Raw genomic sequence first — 13,468 nt, forward strand, 5'->3', positions numbered from 1 at the left:
GAATCTGGGTCTCCTGCACTGCAGACAGATTCTTTACCATCTGAGCCACCAGGGAAGTAAGGATAGTAAATAACTTGTGCTGGTTAGGATAGTAAATAACTTGCCTAACATTGCCTAGCAGGTACATAGTTTAATTGCTGAGACCACATGCTCCCCTATGTCTTGCTGCATTTGGGGGAAATGCCCCATGGAGGAGTCAGGACATTCCGTTGTGTCTGTCTTTATTCAGTTTCTGATTTGCTGAATCTGTCAAGATGAATTTCTGGAAGTCAAGATTTGAGGTTTTATACATACATTAGATCTAGACAGAGAGTGTCGAAACCACCTATGACTTTAATGATCCTTGTAAAACGGCTGAACAATAGATGGAAATAGTTTGTCCGGGATCAGAAAACTCGGGGTACAGGACAAACAAGTATCTTAAGAGGACAACAGTGGTGTGTGTGTGTGTGTGTGTGTGTGTGTGTGTGTGTGTGCTCATGGGCACGCGAACGGTCACTTCTGACACTGCCACTCTGCTCCAGGTCTTCTCAGATTTCAAAGAGAAGCCAAAAGTCCAGCTTTCCCTGTGAAATATCCTGATTTTTAATACAGATAACGAATTCAAAAGTTTAAAACACACTTCAAAGGGCAAACAAACAGGCCTGGAAAACGAGGAGTGGAGAATGGAGCACCAGCCTACAACCTACCTCCCAGGGACTTCTCTGCAAGCATTAGCTAGGATGTGGTTCAGTGAAACCTCTGTCTGGGCATCCTGTTTCCATGAACATCCATCCTATCAGTGCTGCTGTTCAATGTGATAAAGCACACATCACTGCGTCTTTGATTTTATGCAGGTGCATGAGACCTGGCCCAAAGACATTTTTGTAACCTGAATTGGGCCTTTCTATTAACCTACCATGGAAAAGATGTCCCATTTTGATTTTAGAGTGATCGTCAAACCTCATTGGCCAATTGAAAATGAATGACTTCCAGCTTATTTGAAAGGAAAAATGGGGTGCATTCTTTGGGAGAAGAGCCTTCAGTTTTAGTAAGCACCCCCTACTGCATCTGTTTTGTATTAATTGATTGCATTTGGAAATTTCCTAAGAAGCATTTCTTGGCACTTAAGCATTAAAGCTGCTCTATTTCAGAGCAGAAATTCTCACATACAGACCTGATAATGTGATTCAGCGCATATGATGTAATGACACACTTTCTAAAACTGTAAATTTATAACAACGAATAGGGTTTTCGTCCCTTTCATTTAATGATTTACAATGTTAACTTCTGGAGAATGACTATGAAGGAACCAATGCATAATTGTTGCTTTTAACCCTTCATTCTTTCAGTGCTGGCAGCGCCTTAGGGCATCTCATCTATTTTAAGCCAGAGTTAAAAGGATATACTCCTTCTGTGCTTTGCTTTTTGCAACGTGTTTGCAACGTGTATACGTTTACGTCGTGTTATCAAGTGAAGCAAGGTAACCGGCCCGAAGCAGAAATCATCACCAAATCAACTTCACACGATGTCACCACGTCACCATCACCCACTGTTAAACACAGCAGAGACGCACACGCATCAGCGTGGATGGATCAGAAAGGCGCTCACACGGCTCACCCGCAAAGACTCCGAATTTCAAGACTCAACAGAACGCCGCCATGGAAGTGAAGTCGGCGGGTTCTATTCTCACTTATTTTCATGACTTTTTTTTTTTTTTTTTGTAGTTTGCCACTGTTAAGAAAAGCGCATCAGAGGAATCTGGTGGATTTTGGAGAAGAGCGGCCTCCTGCCTCCCGGAAGTCTGACGGAGCCCAGTTCCCGGACTGTGAGGCCGCGGGCCCCGGGGAGCGCCCCTCGTGCCCCGAGGGCCACGGTCCCCGCTCCCCGATGTCCCCGTCGCCGCCGCCGGTGCTGCTGCCGCCGAGGCCCGGGCGGGGTGGGACGGGGCGGCCTGTGCTTGGTTTGTGGTGGTTGCTTTTTGCTTTTTTGTTTTGTTTTTGCTTCTTCCAGGAAAGCCCCGCCGTCCTTCTCTACTCTTCCAAAGTGGGTCCGCTGTCCCAGAGCAGCGCTCGCGATCCACATACACCCGTCCTCCGGCTTCGCCGGGGAAGGGTCCGCGCCCTCTCCCTCCTCTGACTCGACTTCCTCCTTCCTCCCCCGCGCTCCTCCCCCACCCTCCTCCCTCTCTCCCCCTCCTCTCCCCCCGCAAGCGTCTGCGGGCCCCGCACAGTCTCCTCCTCCCACACCCTCCTCCCGTCCCTCGTACTCCCCCTCCCCGCCTCGTACTCCTCCTCCCCCGACTTCCTCCCTCCCCCACCACCCCCCCTACCCCGACCTCCCTTTCTCCAACTTCCTTGCCTCTTCCCCTCCCCTCCTCCTCTCACCTCCCGCCTCCTCCTTCCTCCGCCTCCTCCTTCCTCCACCTCCTCCCTCCCCATCTTCTTTCCCACCCCTCCTCCCCGATCTCCGCGCCCCCGGCCCCCTAGGGCTGCGGGCGGCTTCCGGGTGTCGGCCGTAGCACACACGCTCGGGCAGAGTGTGGTCCCCAGGCTCCGAATCTGGAACTCGGCTGGGGAAAGGGGGCTGGCCCTGCCAGCTGCCCGGGACCGGCCTCTAGCCCTGCCCGTCCGCGCCCGGAAAGCCGGGCTGCTCACTTTCGTGACGATTCTGCCCTTGACGTTGAGCACGGATTAAAGGGCGGTAGTACTTTCTGTTTTAGAAAGTGTTGTGAGAGCGCCAGATGGGAGAGAGAGGGAGGCAAGAGAGAGCGGGGAGCAAGTTGGTGCGGTGGGCCGGGGATGGAGGGTCCTAATTTAGGGCGGAATTGCGCTGCAGGGGCCGGTCGGTGTACCGACCAGGTGGCCCGGACCTCGAAACCCCAGGGAAAGAAGTGTGTGGTATTTCTGCCTGCAGAAATGAGGCCACACGTACTCGTTTCCCACTTCTTCAGACTCAGTAGCTCCAGATCGTGTGAGTCTGTTTTATTCCCATTTGCACACGAGGACATTGAGGCAGGGGACAGGCTGAGTGTCTTGGGCTCTGTCACAGAGCTCTTGATAGCCCACCCAGGGTTCAAACCTAGATGTCTGTGACTCCTAACCCATATTCTACTGTGACCTAGCTGGTTCGGACAAAAGGTTCGGCTTTAGCACACCTTGTTTGCAGGACAGGCAGGTAGATTTGCAGGTAGGTATGTGCTCAGAATTCTTTGCAGATTCCTATTTCACAGTGGAGGTAATCGGTTCATCTTTAGCCCCAGGATGTTGAGCAGACCTTTCATTAGCAGGAGTCTCTGGATTGAGTGCTGGAGGAGCTATGCCTGCCTGCAGTTAACCCAAGTCTCCCAGGGGTTCATTAGGGAAATTCCCTAGGCCCCAGGCTGGCTGGTTTCCCGGTGCAGAATTGCTAGACTACCCAGTAAGAGTTCTTCAATCCCCCCAGTTCCCGTTCTCTTGCAAAGGAAATCTACAGTAGCGGGAAACCAGCCAAGGTGAGTTAAACTTGAAGGTTTAATGGGACTCATGCAACATACCCAGAAACTTCTGCTGGACCATGGAAAACCCCTGGGAATAACTGGAATTTTGGCCCTTTGGGTACTTTTCAAGATGTTTGCTCTGGAGACTAAGGAGAAAGGTGGTGATGGAATGCTTGTGGTCCTCCATACACGTGTGTTCCTTTCCTGTTTATCCCCAGGAAATATAAAACACATCTGGTTCTCTCAGGCTCTTCCACAGTTTCTTTTCAGAAAATTTCAAGACACTGCTAAGGATGGTTTTTGCTTCCGTTGCTGTTTTTACTTCTACTTAATATCTACACACACATAAATTAGCAGAACACACCCTAATCCTCACCCACAAATGAGATAAAGATTTGACAAGCCTAGCCTTCTAAGAAAGTCTGTGGGAAGCTTGGTTCTCTAATGTAATGTGTGACATCTGTTCCAATACAGTGCAGGGGAATCCGTGTTTAAGATGCTGTGTCGAAGAATAATACCTCAGGGTGCTATCTGATGGCTCATTTATTCCTAAACTTCATACAGCTCCCATATTGATAAATAAATCCCCCCACAGGAGCACTAAGAAGTTCTCTTCCTGGTTATCCTTTCTCCTTTTTTATGGTTTAAGAGCGGAAGCCACCAGAAATGGGGATTAGTACAACCTGACACATAAGCCCTTTTTTTTCCTTTAATTTATTTTTGTGTATTTATTTATTTGACTGTGCCGGGTTGTAGTTAAGGCATGTGAACTCTTAGTTGCAGCTTGCAGGATCTAGTTAGTTCCCTGACCAGGGATGGAACCTGGACTCCTGCATTGTTAGCGCAGAGTCTTAGCCACTGGACTGCCAGCGACGTTCTCCCCAAGCCTTGTCTTTGGAGTGGGTGGGTGCCATAGTGAGCTGTGTCTTCTTAGGCAGACAGCCAGGAAAGGAAGGAAGCTGGTGCCACTGGGCCAGCGGGCAGCAGCCATGAACCCCTGCAATGCAAGGGGCACCTGTGGTTCTGGGCAACTGTGCCACAGCAGAATCAGGCCACTGTCTCCAGGGTGGCCACCTTCCCTCGTCTTGTTGTCAGGATGATCTCTGGGGGCCTAAGGGCAGGCGTTCCCTGACTGGAGGAAGGGCCTGTGGAGGGTGATCGGAGACTCTTCTACTTCCCGCTGGGCACCCTGAAGAGGAGAAGAGACCTGACCACTCTCCTGTCTCAGCCAGGGGCCAGTGCAGTTGACTCAGAGCTGCTTCCTCATCTAGCCTTGGAGCCTTCGCTACCTACATACTCGACCGCCCAGGCGGGTTTGCAACCACCGTGCCCTGGGCTCCAGACCCTTCTGGCCACGGCACCTCTGCCGAATCCCACTCTCAGTACCGTTTCTAGGGAATCCAGAGGGGAGTCCAGGCTAATACGCTCCCTGAGAAACAATGCGGAATGTAGGTATCTGCCTTTTGATGGGGACCATCAACAGATCCCATTAAAAGACACTTGCTCCTTGGAAGAAAAGCTGTAACTACCCTACACAGCGTGTTAAAAAGCAGAGACATTACTTTGTCAACAAAGGTCCTTCTAGTCAAAGCTATGGTTTTTCCAGTAGTCATGTATAGATGTGAGAGTTGGACCATAAAGAAAGTCGAGCACCGAAGAATTGATGCTTTTGAACTGTGGTGTTGGAGAAGACTCTTGAGATCAAACCAGTCAATCCTAAAGGAAATCACCCCTGAATATTCCTTGGAAGGACTGATGCTAAAGCCAAAGCTCCAATACTTTGGCCACCTGATGCAAAGAGCCAACTCATTGGAAAAGACCCGACTCATTGGAAAAGACCCTGATGCTGGGAAAGATTGATGGCAGGAGGAGAAGGGGACAACAGAGGATGAAATTGGTTGGATGGCATCACCGACTCAAAGGACATGAGTTTGAGTAGGCTCCCGGAGATGGTGAAGGACAGGGAAGCCGGGCATGCTGCAGTCAATGGGATCGCAAAGAGTTGGACACAACTGAGTGACTGGACAACAATTGTCAGACCGTGCTCAGACCCCAGGGCTGGCTCTGGGATGGGCAAGCTTTGGGCCTGGGCTGTGACAGAACGTGAGGAAGGTGCTTGCGGTTGTCAACGCCTCTTAAATTATCCTGGAAGAGAGAGCCACTTACTTCTGCACAGGCTGCCGCTGGCTCTGTCAGAGGAAGATGAACTACGAGTAATAAAAACAAGATGAAGTTCTGTGTAAATCTCTCCAGCGCACAAAGATTGTAGAAAGTTGAGGATGAAAAGGATATTAAATACAGTCTACATCTACCTCCTCATTCTGCAGCTGTAAAAACCGAGGCCCAGGGAGTTGTGTGGACTGACTGTCACACAGCCGCTCCAGCTCCACCAGCTTTGCATGGCTGTCGCGTTACATCCTTGGAATGGGTCCCTGGTCCTAGAGCATCTTTTGAAAATAGGTAAAGAGAAATCCTTGGAGGCCTTGCTGTGAAGAGGCTCCTGCAATGCAGGAGATGTGGGAGTCGTGGGTTCGATCACTGGGTTGGGACAATACCCAGGAAGAGAAAATTGCAACCACTCCAGTATTCTTGACTGGAAAATCCCATGAACAGAGGAGCCTGGCGGGCTGTATTCCATGGGGCCACAGAGAGTCAGAAACGACTGAAGTGACTTAGCATGCACACACAGAGAGAAATCCATCCTCTGGCATCTTCACCTCCCTCTATGTTCATTGTTTCCAGCTGCTAAAAATTGGCACTTTTAAAAGCGGGTCATCCTACCGGTCATGGTGGGCTGGGGCTCCGGTGAGTGCCGACTTAAGAGGAGGGAGGACAGGCCAGTGGTTGGAAGCTTAATGGGTCAGCCTCCTGCCTGGAACCTGGGGATTTCTGTCGCTCAAGTCCCTGGGTGTGTGCCCTCAGCAAATACTAACCCACAGAATCAATTGCCAACTGCAGTCATCTGTACATTTGCCCTCGGGGGCTGGAAAGCTTTAGGAAATGCTATTTCCTAATCTCGTTGGCCTTGGATTGGAAAGATGTTTTTGTCCCGTCCAGTCTTCAGAGAGTAAATGTGTACCTAGGGCCTGCAGAGCTCTCCAGAATCCTTTAAGGCACCTGGCTATCAAGAAAGACCCATGGATGCTTCTGGCTCTGTCTTTGCTTCAGTTAAGACCTTTGGGTTGCAAGTCACCAATCTAAACTGGCTGAAGCGGGAAGGGAAGTACATAGATAAAGCCATGTCTCATTGAGGCCCAGGACAGGTGGCTGCCACCCAGCCAGGCAGGACCCCTCTCCAGCTTTGTCCCTGATGCCTGTCTCTTCTCTCTCTGCAGTCGACTTTGTTTCTTCCTCTTGGTGGGCAGCTGGGCCGGGAGGGAGATGATCCCTCTATGATGACCACTATTATGACCACTAATATCTCCTACAGAGATTAGTAGCCAAGCAACTGGTTGTTCTCAGCCCAGTACCAAATTCTCAGAAGGGAGGATGCGATTGGCCCAGCCTGGACCAGGTACACAACCTGATCCAAGCTAGGTGGCCACAGGTAGGCCCGTGAGCAGGCTGAGGGTCCCAAAGAGTAGAATGAAGTGCAGTGAAAAGTCACTTCCCAAGGTGACTTTCCTAGGAATCGTTCCAATTAGATGTTCTTATAGAAAGATGATGCTAAAGCTGAAACTCCAGTCCTTTGGCCACCTCATGCGAAGAGTTGACTCATTGGAAAAGACTCTGATGCTGGGAGGGATTGGGGGCAGGAGGAGAAGGGGACGCCAGAGGATGAGATGGCTGGATGGCATCACTGACTCGATGGACATGAGTTTGGGTGAACTTCGGGAGTTGGTGATGGACAGGGAGGCCTGGTGTGCTGCAGTTCATGGGGTTGCAAAGAGTCGGACACGACTGAGCGACTGAACTGAACTGAACTGAACTGATAGAAAAGTGGTCAGTGTAGGTGCGAGTTGGGGTTACTCTAGAGGCTGAATTTGCCTAAATTCTTGAGTGACAAATTCCCTATCATCAATAGTGCCACCGGGGAAGCCCAAAATATTGATGGGTGTGTCCTGTATAAGCAAAAGTTCTGGGGTTCTTGATAATTTTTAATAGTGTAAAGGTGTACTGAGACCAAAATGGTGGTGCTAGTGGTAAAGAACCCACCTGCCAATTCAGGAGACATAGAGACTCAGGTTTGATCCCTGTGTTGGGACGATGCCCTGGAGGAGGGCATGGCAGCCCACTCCAGTATTCTTTGGTGAATCCCATGGTCAGAGGAATCTGGTGGGCTACAGTCCATAGGGTTACAAAGAGTAGGATACAACTGAAGCAACCTAGCACACATGCACTGTGAGATTATTGCTCTTATTTATCTATCTGAGATGGTCATTTTTTGCCCCCAAATTTCTCTTTTAGAAGGCATTGGGCATGTCTATTTGATTCTGGGCAAAACTGTGAATGACTACTATTTTTGTACACAAACTTTGGGTTATTGCTCATTTTTTCTGTTCAGGAAACATGTATTGAGCCCCTATTATATATGTTCCAGGCGTTGTGCTGGACTCTGTGATGGTGTAAGAGGTTAGACTAGCGTGACCTCTGCCCTCCTCAAGATTTGTGATCTAACACCCATCGTTTAAAAGTGGACATTTAATTTCTAGATACATAGGATTTTGTTTAAAGTATCTTTACTATTAATTTCTCATTTTGATACTAATTTCTCACTTAAAGGCTTTCTTCTCGGCAGTCACCCTATGTGTTTTTTGCAGTCTGACTTTATTGAAGTTTTTGATGGCTAAGTCAAAGATCTTTCTTGGTAAATGTCATTTGAAAATATGTGGGTTATTTTCAAATATCTTTTGATAGTGATTTCTAACAATTCCACGGTGATAAGAGAACAGATTCTGGATTTCAATACCTTTAGACCATGAAACTTTTGCACATTGCTTTATGTCCCTGATTGTATCCTACTGTTCTGTGAAAATGTGTAAATCTTAATTATGTTGAACTGGTTCATATTGCGTTTCAGGTCTACTATATCTGCCTACTTCTCTGTATATTCATTCTGTTAATTTTGGGGAGTTTGATATTGAAATTCCAACTAAAAATCTTATCTACTTAAAAAAATAATTGTAATATATAGTAGAACTGTATGTAACCTTGTTCTGTATTTTCCAAGTCTCCTGTGATTTTTATCATACTTTCATAATTAAAAAAAAAAAGTTAAAATAAAAAAGATTAGATATAGCCAATTAAAGGGACTAAAAGGCCTTTGTTTTTTTTTAAAAAAAGAGAGATCTGTAATCACACCAACAAAGGCCATTGCTCCTTAAAAAGTAACATTTATTAAGATTTAGGAATTAGGACCGGATATCTTTAGGTGGTCATCATTCAGCTTACTGCAGAGAGCTACCAAGAAAATCTGATATGCTTTTAATGTACATTTTGATATGTTTAAGTTTATAATCAAAGTCTGGAAGTTTAGGGAATTATATTTTTGATTTATTGTTTGGAAAAGAAGTATGTGAATATTTAAAGGAGTGTTGCTTGTTTTTAAAAGTTAACTTTTATTTTAAATAAATAAATCAGACTTTTAAACAATAAATATAAAAGAAATATAAAAGATTTGTGATCTAGTTTGAAAAGGGGGCACAGTGATGACTTGAAAATAATTCAGGATCAATGTCAAACAAGGTGGAAACTGCTTTTGTTTATTTTCACTGAACTACCAATTTAAAAAAATACTATTTATTTTACTGAGTCTGAATATCTGAGGTTAAAGAATTTCCTGGCAGGAGGACATCACATGCCAGATATTGAATCACATCATGTGTTTTAAGTTACAGCAGCTTTGGCCTGTTATTATTGTGTTTGAAGATATTATACATTTTGAGCAAATTGAGTATAGGTAAACAAAAATCTAAATTAGTATTAGACTTGTATTTCTTTTTTTTTGTTTGTTTCTTTTGTTTTTATACTTGTATTTCAAAAAGAGTTTTCAATTTGGAAATGATCAATTTTTCAAGGAAATGATCAATACCTCTATTGATTGGGCTTCCCTGGTGGCTCAGATAGTAAAGAGTCAACCTGTAATGCAGGAGACCTGGGTTCAGTCCCTGGGTTGGGAAGATCCCCTGGAGAAGGGAATAGGTACCCACTCCAGTATTCCTGGAGGAGCCTGGTGGGCTACAGTCCATGGGGTTGCAAAGAGTCAGACACGACTGAGCAACTAACTTTTTTTTTAATTGATGGAATGAAAAGTTTACTGTATATGTCAAGGCTGTATATTGGCACCCTGCTTATTTAACTTATATGCAGAGTACATCATGAGAAATGCTGGGCTGGAGGAAGCACAAGCTGGAATCAAGATTGCCAGGAGAAAAAGCAATAACCTCAGATATGCAGATGACACCACCCTTATGGCAGAAAGTGAAGAACTGAAGAGCCTCTTGATGAAAGTGAAAGTAGAGAGTGAAAAAGTTGGCTTAAAGCTCAACATTCAGAAAAGTAAGATCATGGCATCCGGTCCCATCACTTCATGGCAAATAGATGGGGAAACAGTGGAAACAGTGGCCAGCTTTATTTTTCTGGGCTCCAAAATCACTGCAGATGGTGATTGCAGCCATGAAATTAAAAGACGCTTACTCCTTGGAAGGAAAGTTATGACCAACCTAAACAGCATATTAAAAAGCAGAGACATTACTTTGCCAACAAAGATCCGTCTAGTTAAGGCTATGGTTTTTCCAATAGTCATGTATGGATGTGAGAGTTGGACTGTGAAGAAAGCTGAGCGCCAAAGAATTGATGCTTTTGAACTGTGGTGCTGGATAAGACTCTTGCGGGTCACTTGGACTGCAAGGAGATCCAACCAGTCCATCCTAAAGGAGATCAGTCCTAGGTGTTCATTGGAAGGACTGATGTTGAAGCTGAAATTCCAATACTTTGGCCACCTAATGCGAAGAGCTGACTCATTGGAAAAGACCCTGATGCTGGGAAAGATTGAGGCAGGAGGAGAAGGGGACGACAGAAGATGAGATGGTTGGATGGCATCACCAACTCAACGGACATGGGTTTGGGTAGACTCCAGCAGTTGGTGATGGACAGGGAGGCCTGGCGTGCTGCGGTTCATGGGGTCGCAAAGAGTTGGACACGACTGAGTGACTGAACTGAACTGATACTTAAAACATGATTCAAGTTAGCACAACTTTTCAGTGCTTGTATAATGCATTTAGGAAGACAAAACTACATTGTACAATTACAGTAACAAAGAAGGAAGCAAGCTTCTAGGTATGGCCATGTCTGATGTTAGGGGAGCCTCAGGCCAGGAGGAAAAGTGCAGAGTTGGCAAAAGAGAGATGCCAATGTGTGCCAAATGTGAGGTGTACATAGGACTTCATTTCTTTGTTTTACATCAGGGTTGGGTTGGAAGGTCAGGTGGTGGGTGTGTGTACATCTCAGTATCTTAGACAAGAATCTTTTAGTGTCCTTGTTGAGTAATGAAGAGATGTAGGGTAGATAGAGGGCCAATTAGACTGATTTGCAGCTGGTTGAACAATCACTTCCCAAAAAGTCTTGGTAATGGATACATTCCAACTCTGACAGAGGTCTCTATTGACTTGCACAGGGCTCTGTCTCAGCCTCCTGCAATATAGTCTTCTTATAACTGACGTCCTGAAGAAATCTGGAAAGGACAGCTTATGCATTAAGATGCTATCTCTTTAGGGTCCAAAAATATGTTTTAAAGTCTTAGAAGATAGAATTTAGTAGAGAGGTAATCCCACCGTTGGACACCACTCCCCCCTCCCCCCCCTCCCCGCCCCGCTGCCGCCAAAGCCATCCAAACAAGCCTAGGGTGTTTGGAACCTGGCATGTAAAATGGAACTAGGATGAGACAAATACAAAGATGTGTCTGTAAAGACAGTGTTCTGAGTAGGCTACCACTTGGGTTCTAGGATGTTCCCTGAAGCTCCATGATGTTGGAAGGCATTGGGCCTAGGTGGATGAGGGTGAGAATAAGGAAGATACTCAGATGGGGCGTGTGCTTTAAGAGTGCAGTATGGAGTGCAATGAAGTGTCTGGTAAGAGTCCTCTATACATCACAGCAGGATCCTCTATGACCCACCTCCCAGAATATTGGAAATAAAACCAAAAATAAACAAATGGGACCTAATTAAACTTAAAAGCTTCTGCACAACAAAGGAAACTATAAGCAAGGTGAAAAGACAGTCTTCAGAATGGGAGAAAATAATAGCAAATGAAGCAACTGACAAACAACTAATCTCAAAAATATACAAGCAACTCCTACAGCTCAACTCCAGAAAAAAATGACCCAATCAAAAAATGGGCAAAAGAACTAAATAGACATTTCTCCAAAGAAGACATACAGATGGCTAACAAACACATGAAAAGATGCTCAACATCACTCATTATCAGAGAAATGCAAATCAAAACCACTATGAGGTACCATTTCACGCCAGTCAGAATGGCTTCGATCCAAAAGTCTACAAGCAATAAATGCTGGAGAGGGTGTGGAGAAAAGGGAACCCTCTTACACTGTTGGTGGGAATGCAAACTAGTACAGCCACTATGGAGAACAGTGTGGAGATTCCTTAAAAAACTGGAAATAGAACTGCCTTATGATCCAGCAATCCCACTGCTGGGCATACACACTGAGGAAACCAGAATTGAAAGAGACACGTGTACCCCAATGTTCATCGCAGCACTGTTTATAATAGCCAGGACATGGAAGCAACCTAGATGTCCATCAGCAGATGAATGGATAAGAAAGCTGTGGTACATATACACAATGGAGTATTATTCAGCCATTAAAAAGAATACATTTGAATCAGTTCTAATGAGGTGGATGAAACTGGAGCCTATTATACAGAGTGAAGTAAGCCAGAAAGAAAAACACCAATACAGTATACTAACGCATATATATGGAGTTTAGAAAGATGGTAACAAAAACCCTGTGTACGAGACAGCAAAAGAGACACTGATGTATAGAACAGTCTTATGGACTCTGTGGGAGAGGGAGAGGGTGGGGAGATCTGGGAGAATGGCATTGAAACATGTACAATATCATGTATGAAACGAGTCGCCAGTCCAGGTTCGATGCACGATACTGGATGCTTGGGGCTGGTGCACTGGGACGACCCAGAGGGAGGGTATGGGGAGGGAGGAGGGAGGAGGGTTCAGGATGGGGAACACATGTATACCTGTGGCGGATTCGTTTTGATATTTGGCAAAACTAATACAATATTGTAAAGTTTAAAAAAAAAAAAAAGTGCAGTATGCAGGAAAAAAAAGAGTGGAAGGTGCAAAGAAAATAGCAAATTCAATAAATGGCTTCCTAAAATGCAATCTGAGAGGTCTTAGATGGTATTAAGAGGAATATTATGTCCAGAATTAAAGAGGGTTGGCCCTGCTCTACTCTTCAAGTCAGGCTTCACCTGGAACATTGGAGACAAGTCTGGGTTACTGCCTCTGACAGAGACTGTGACCAACCAGAAAAAGAGAGGGCAGCAACTAAGATGGGTGAGGGCTTGAAATCAGATCACATCCCTGCTCTCAATCCTGCAGAACGAGGCCCTTTCAAGACCACAGAACTCCTGGCTACCCCTCAGACCTCACTTCCTACCCTTCTCCCCTGACTGCACTTCAGCCTCTCCGACCCCTTGCTACTCCTCACATACCACACGTTTATCATCGCAGGGCCTTTGCTCACTCCCCTCCCCTCCCCCATTCACAGGCCTCATCCCCTCAGGTCAGTCAGGCCTGTGTCAAATTCACCTCCTCATCAGGGCTCCCTTGCCTCCCAACCTAAAGAAGCTCTCCCCTTCCCCGGTCTTGGAACTTGCTTTGCCATCAGGGCTTTTATTGTTACCTGCCACAATATTATGCATTCACTTGTTTAACCGTGTATCTTGTCTTCCTCAGTAGAAGACAAGTCCCAGGAGGGCTAGGGACTTGTCTGGTTCCCAATTTCATCTCTCTGTCCTGATAAACCTCAATGAGCAA

General features: G+C 46.0%; 1 long non-coding RNA gene across 1 annotated transcript in view; it reads left to right on the forward strand.

Moving 5' to 3' along the window:
• LOC112449053 (uncharacterized) overlaps positions 1–12,049 on the forward strand; it is a 32,453-nt gene extending 20,404 nt beyond the window's left edge. The window contains exon 3 of the long non-coding RNA XR_003037524.2: positions 1,707–12,049. This is a non-coding gene — a long non-coding RNA (uncharacterized lncRNA). The remainder of the gene's footprint in view (positions 1–1,706) is intronic.
• The last annotated feature ends 1,419 nt before the right edge of the window (positions 12,050–13,468 follow it).

Source organism: Bos taurus, chromosome 12 (assembly GCF_002263795.3).
Source record: "Bos taurus isolate L1 Dominette 01449 registration number 42190680 breed Hereford chromosome 12, ARS-UCD2.0, whole genome shotgun sequence".
Lineage (NCBI taxonomy): Eukaryota > Metazoa > Chordata > Mammalia > Artiodactyla > Bovidae > Bos > Bos taurus.